At 34.9% G+C, this 6,230-nt stretch overlaps 1 long non-coding RNA gene across 1 annotated transcript; it reads left to right on the plus strand.

Annotated features, from left to right (window-relative positions):
* Positions 1-1,004: 1,004 nt before the first annotated feature.
* LOC148852179 (uncharacterized) lies at positions 1,005-5,362 on the plus strand. Its single transcript, XR_016099264.1, has 3 exons — positions 1,005-1,305; positions 2,669-2,780; positions 4,945-5,362. It is a non-coding gene; the product is annotated as an uncharacterized LOC148852179 (long non-coding RNA).
* The last annotated feature ends 868 nt before the right edge of the window (positions 5,363-6,230 follow it).

Genomic DNA, 6,230 nt, shown 5'->3' on the forward strand with positions numbered 1-6,230 from the left:
CCTTAGAAATAGTGGAAGAGAGTATGGAGGTTTGAAGCATTCCACCGACAGCAGGCACAAGCCTATTTTCTTCAGCCATCCTAAATGGCCACTACAAAATATTATTATTTATACTATTTTTAAAATATCCCAATGTTTCAATTTGGTTCCTCATCTCTAATCTAATTATAAGAATAAAAATATAATTTGAACAATCATTTTTCTTATTTGAATTCCTCTCATTATATCTTATATATTTAAGTTATTAACTTTCATTAATATTCATTGAAACTTGTTCTTGATTAAAAGACCCGTCTTTGAATTTTTTTATGATTGATAAAATAACAATACACTACAAGAAGGAATTTACAAACCAGGTGGCTTCCCCGCCAAATACAATCTCTGAATACCATTGTCTTTGAATTTGGTCACTCTAATTGTAAGAGCATAAAATGTAATTTCAACTACTATATTTCTCCTTAATTAATTCCCTCCCATTAAATCTTATATATAAATTAATATATAAAACACAAACTTAAAACCAACCCAAAAAATGGAATAACTTTCATGTTGATGGAAAGTCAATAATTCAACCTATCCCTTGATACCATAATTATATAAAAATTAAAATTAAAAAAGTGTAAAAAATACAAAAAACAATTTGTAAAAATCATTTTGGGCACATTTCTAATAAATAATATATATTTATCATATTAAACAAAAACAAGTGGAATAAATAAGAATAGTTTTTATAGAAAAAATATTAAAAAATTATAAAAAGTTTTACAAACACATTATATTCTATCATCATTATTATTAAAAAATTGCCACATGCATTTACACATGTGCAAGTACCGGTGTTACAAAAGATAATTGCAGTTCAATTAAGATAGTACAATTATTATGTCCAATTAAAATTAGAATGATGCTTTGCTTAATAAGACTTGAATAAATAAAATATATTTCAATATATTCTAAAAACATTGAATTCATCGCAAAGTGTTTTTAGGAAAATCTTTTATTAGCACACATTGAGCTTTTACATGAAGATATGAGCAACCTTAAGCTAATTTGGCTATCACACGTCTTTCCGTGCAAAAGTAAAACAAGTTTTATTTCACGTGTGCCGCGTGTCATCCTATACACGGATTTGAGGGACTCGTGCGAAGCTAATCATGAGCCTCTCGCCTAAAAGGTCATCCTTCTCATTTCAGAACACTTCAACCTGGATCTTCTGTTCTCAGAACTTCAACCCGCCGGAGATTACTCCCTTTGAGTTCCGCCGGTCGTTGCCGACGACCCCTCCAGCATATTTATTTACCGGAGGTAAGTTTTTCTCATTTTTTATGTGTTTTGTTTTTTTTTCTCATTCAGTTCCGCCGGTCGACGCCAATAAGCTAGTGACTAGGGGCCGTTTGGGAGGGATGAGATGAAGATTCATCAGGGTTGATTCACTTGCTTTGAAGCATTCCAAATAAAATATTAAAAGAGGTTGAAAACCGAAAAGGAGAGCCCATCAAATCACCACCGACAGCAGGCACAAGTCTATTTTCTTCAGCCATCCTAAATGGCCACTACAAAATATTATTATTTATACTATTTTTAAAATATCGAAATGTTTCAATTTGGTTTCTCATCACTAATCTAATTATAAGAATAAAAATATAATTTGAACAATCATTTTTCTTATTCGAATTCCTCTCATTACATCTTATATATTTAAGTTATTAACTTTCATTAATATTCATTGAAACCTGTTCTTGATTAAAAGACCCGTCTTTGAATTTTTTTATGATTGATAAAATAACAATACACTAGAAGAAGGAATTTACAAACCAGGTGGCTTCCCCGCCAAATACAATCTCTGAATACCACTGTTTTTGAATTTGGTCACTCTAATTGTAAGAGCACAAAATGTAATTTGAACTACTATATTTCTCCTTGATTAATTCCCTCCCATTAAATCTTATATATAAATTAATATATAAAACACAAACTTAAAACCAACCCAAAAAATTGAATAACTTTCATGTTGATGGAAAGTCAATAATTCAACCTAACCCTTGATACCATAATTATATAAAAATAAAAATTAAAAAAAGTATAAAAAATACAAAAAACAATTTGTAAAAATCATTTTGGGCACATTTCTAATAAATAATATATATTTATCATATTAAACAAAAACAAGTGGAATAAATAAGAATAATTTTTATAGACAAAAATATTAAAAAATTATAAAAAGTTTTGCAAACACATTATATTCTATCATCATTATTATAAAAAAATTGCCACATGCATTTACACATGTACAAGTACTGGTGTTACAAAAGATAATTGCAGTTCAATTAAGATAGTACAATTATTATGTCCAATTACAATTGGAATGATGCTTTGGTTAATAAGACTTGAATAAATAAAATATATTTCAATATATTTTAAAAACTTTAAATTCATCACAAAACTAGGGGCCATTTAACAAAGTCGTTTTAGTAGCACAAATTGAGCTTTTACATGAAGATATGAACAACCTTACGCTAATTTGGCTATCACACGTATTTCCGTGCAAAAGTAAAGCAAGTTTTTCTCATTTGACGTGTGCCGCGTGTCATCCTATACACGGATTTCAGGGATTCGTGCGAAGCTAATCATGAGCCTCTCGCCTAAAAGGTCATCCTTCTCATTTCAGAACACTTCAACCTGGATCTTCTGTTATCAGAATTTCAACCCGCCGGAGATTGCTCCCTTTGAGTTCCGTCGGTCGTTGCCGACAACCCCTCCAGCAGATTTATTTACCGGAGGTAAGTTTTTCTCATTTTTTATGTGTTTTGTTTTTTTTCTCATCCAGTTCCGCCGGTCGACGCCAATAAGTCAGAACCACTGCAACATCTGCAACTCTGTCTCTTCAATTGACCAAAACCAAAAATCTACCTATGTTGGTAAAATCTCCCAGACTTCGGTTGTAAACCAAACCAAAACCAACCAACAAATTCAAGATGTGGCTTCTACAAAACGAAACGGAACTCATACCATCAGTCCCTCAGAGAACTAACAAATTTTCATGTTTAGCAGCAGAACCATTTCCTTCAAAAAGAAAAATAAATAATAACAAATGGGGAAAAACTGAAAGAACACTCGCCAAAAAAATATAATAAATAAAAGGATAAAAGCAAGGGTTCCATTTAATGCAACTGTGATGGATGAAAAATAAGTAGCACACAACAAAGCATACCGAATCACCAAAAAGAAACCATTTTGTAGACAGTCGATGCAGTTACCTGCAACTGTGACTGGAGAATTATCATCTTTGGATTTAACCTGATTATTTCCCTTGGAAATCAATCTCTCCTGCACCCTCTGACAGAGAAAGCAAGCCATTTGGACGATTCTAACAGCAACATCCAATTCTGTTGAATATTCCTCTGTTTCAGAGGATATAATCCCCAACTTTTCGTCCTCCATGATCGATGGAGAAGTTCGATGAAAACCCGAAAGAGAAGCAGCGTTTTCTGGGAGACCCACCTTGTTGGAAGAGGCGACCAGGCAGCATTTACTACTGGATAATAGCAGAACGCCTACATGCTTGGATGTGAGATTCTTTCTTCTCACTACCAAATTATGTGGGAGTTGTGTTGCGTGGTTTGCACAGAATAACGACATCAAAGACTCCCCTTTCAATCAATTTAAACTATCTTCGCCTACTCGAAAGAAAAATCTTTTTTTTTTTTTTTCAAATAACAAATTGGTTGTTTTTGATTGATTATGTGGGTTTTGAAGCAAGAAAAAACAAACAGCAAAATGGGTTCATGAAAACTGGGAAAATGGATATAACGAGGGACCTGTAACAAGGCGTTTGAGTGGACATCTTCTTCGTTGTTTCTCGCTGTTAAAAATGCTTCGCTTTCGGAACGGTCGTCGGCGTCGACCGGCGGAATTCAAAGGGGTGCAATCTTCAGTTCTGAGAGTAGAAGGTGGAAGGTTGAAGTGAGCGCGCCGACCGGCGGAGCTCAAAGGGTTGAAGTGTTCTAAAATGAGAAGATTACATTTTGGGCGAGAGGACACACGGTTAGCTCCGCACGAGTCCCTCCAATCCGTGTGTGGGTGGACACGCGACGCACTCACAGTGCGTGGGATGTTTTTGGCGGGCAAAGTTGTAGGGGGCGGGTTGTAGGGGCGGATGCGAATCTGGTTGCAAGTATTGTGAGAATGGTGTACATACAAATTCAGTCTCCATTATATGGGATCCATTAATATCAATTCAGCAAAACAAACAAGTAATTGTATATGTTTTTATATTATTTTTATAATCTAAAATGTGGACATAGTTGATCAACTTTTTGATCAACCAAGCTAATAATTTTCCTAACCGTCCTATAATATTGCACCAAATCAGCTAAGTGAACCTATTTTAAATTTAACAATAGAGTTCAAATTTATAGGCTGTGTTTGGTAACGTTTGAAGAAAAAAACAAAGAAAGGAAAGAAAAAGTAGGAAAACCCATATAAGTTTGCATAGGTTTTTTTTTCCTTCTTTACCTTTTTCCTTCAAACCAAACATAGTCAATCTGGACTCCAAAAGAATTTCATTTCCATTTACCCCATCTTGGATTACTCTCTTTTTCTCTCTCTCCGCATTTATTTTCCTCCTCTTTCATAGTTTCCTTCCAACTGCAATGGAGGGAAACCAACCAACAACCGCTGTTCCCAATTATCTACATGTTAAAGTTTTGAGATTATAATAGGTTTCTAGCAGATAAAGACAACTTTTTGTTTTTTATATTAATAAAAAGTAATATTTTTTTATAATAATTATAATAGGATAATTTTTCTGAAATAATATAAAAAAAGAGCACTATTTTGTGTCTTCTTCCTCTAATCTCTATTCAAGCAAATGATTCTAACATTCTAGCACTCACCCTTTGAACCAATCATAGCCCTCTAATATCGCCTTTATGAATGGTACAGATACCCCCGACATGGCCTTCTGCATTAGTTCCGAGGAATTGGCAATGTGCTCCGAGAAGATGTTGTAGCTAGTGAGCATTCAAAAGGATGCGCTGGATGTTGTCAAGATTGCCGATTGGGAGGACACGTGCTAAGATCTCGGAGGCGGAGAGAGGGGCATTGGAGCTACCTTGCTGGATGACATCGGTGACCTTGAGGCGGACGATGATGTTGAGGGACATCGGGATGTTGATGATATTGGCGAGTTCCAGTATGGCCAGCCTGGCGTTGTTTTGGGTATCTATTTTTTCGTTTGCCATGGCCGTAGAGCTTTGCTTCTGGGTTTCCGTTTTCCATTGTTTCGTCCGCGGGTATAGCTATCGCCGGCGACTTTAACCTCTCACGAATACAAAGCGAGAGGAGGAAGACGAGTTGTGTCCTTTCTTGATATATATATATTTATATATATATATATATATATTTTAAATTTAACCTATTTTAATTATTTTATAAAATTATTATCTCTTTTTTATATTAAAGGCAAAAGTTGCCTTTATCTGCAAGAAACCAATTAAAATATACTATAAAAAATTGAAGATGAGGGTCTGTTCCTCCATATTAATTAGTTTTGTCACTCCGGATCTTGTGTGTTTGGACACGAAGGAATTTTCTCTTCAACTCCACTAAAACTTTGACACGTCAATTCACAATTGGCCATCACCTACAACCTATTGAAATTTTATGACTGATAATAATATATTTAAATAAAAAACATAATGTTATAATAAAAATTTTTAAATCCTCACATTCTCTATTCTCACATGTAGACCCGCTCCCCCAACCCAACCATTAACCTCTCCATCAACGGTGTTCAAACCGCAATTGTGAGCGGTCATCCCTTCACATTCAGATTCCCTAACGTCATGCTCCTCAAATTAAAGACCCAACACCATTCTCTACGAGGGAAAATGCTCCAAAATTCACTATGGAAATGGATCTTCTGCGTTTGAATCCTTCCAAACACGATATACTAAGAGATCACATCTCCACCCCACAACACATCCCTATCGTGTATTGGGAACATCTCTCGATGATGACTATCATTGGGAGCATCGGGAGATGTTCCCAATACATAGTGGGGATGTGCTATGGGGTGGAGATGTGAACTCATATACTAAGGCCATTCCATTTTTGTGTCCATTCTCGTTGACAGAGAGGTAAGAAAGCATGGCTGTAATGGGGAGCATAATGTATAGAATTCAACCAAGACATCTCCATCTAGAAAGAAGAGAAAAGCTCTGCACCGT

Source organism: Nelumbo lutea, chromosome 5 (genome assembly GCF_056320005.1).
Source record: "Nelumbo lutea isolate HS-2025 chromosome 5, American lotus-T2T, whole genome shotgun sequence".
Lineage (NCBI taxonomy): Eukaryota > Viridiplantae > Streptophyta > Magnoliopsida > Proteales > Nelumbonaceae > Nelumbo > Nelumbo lutea.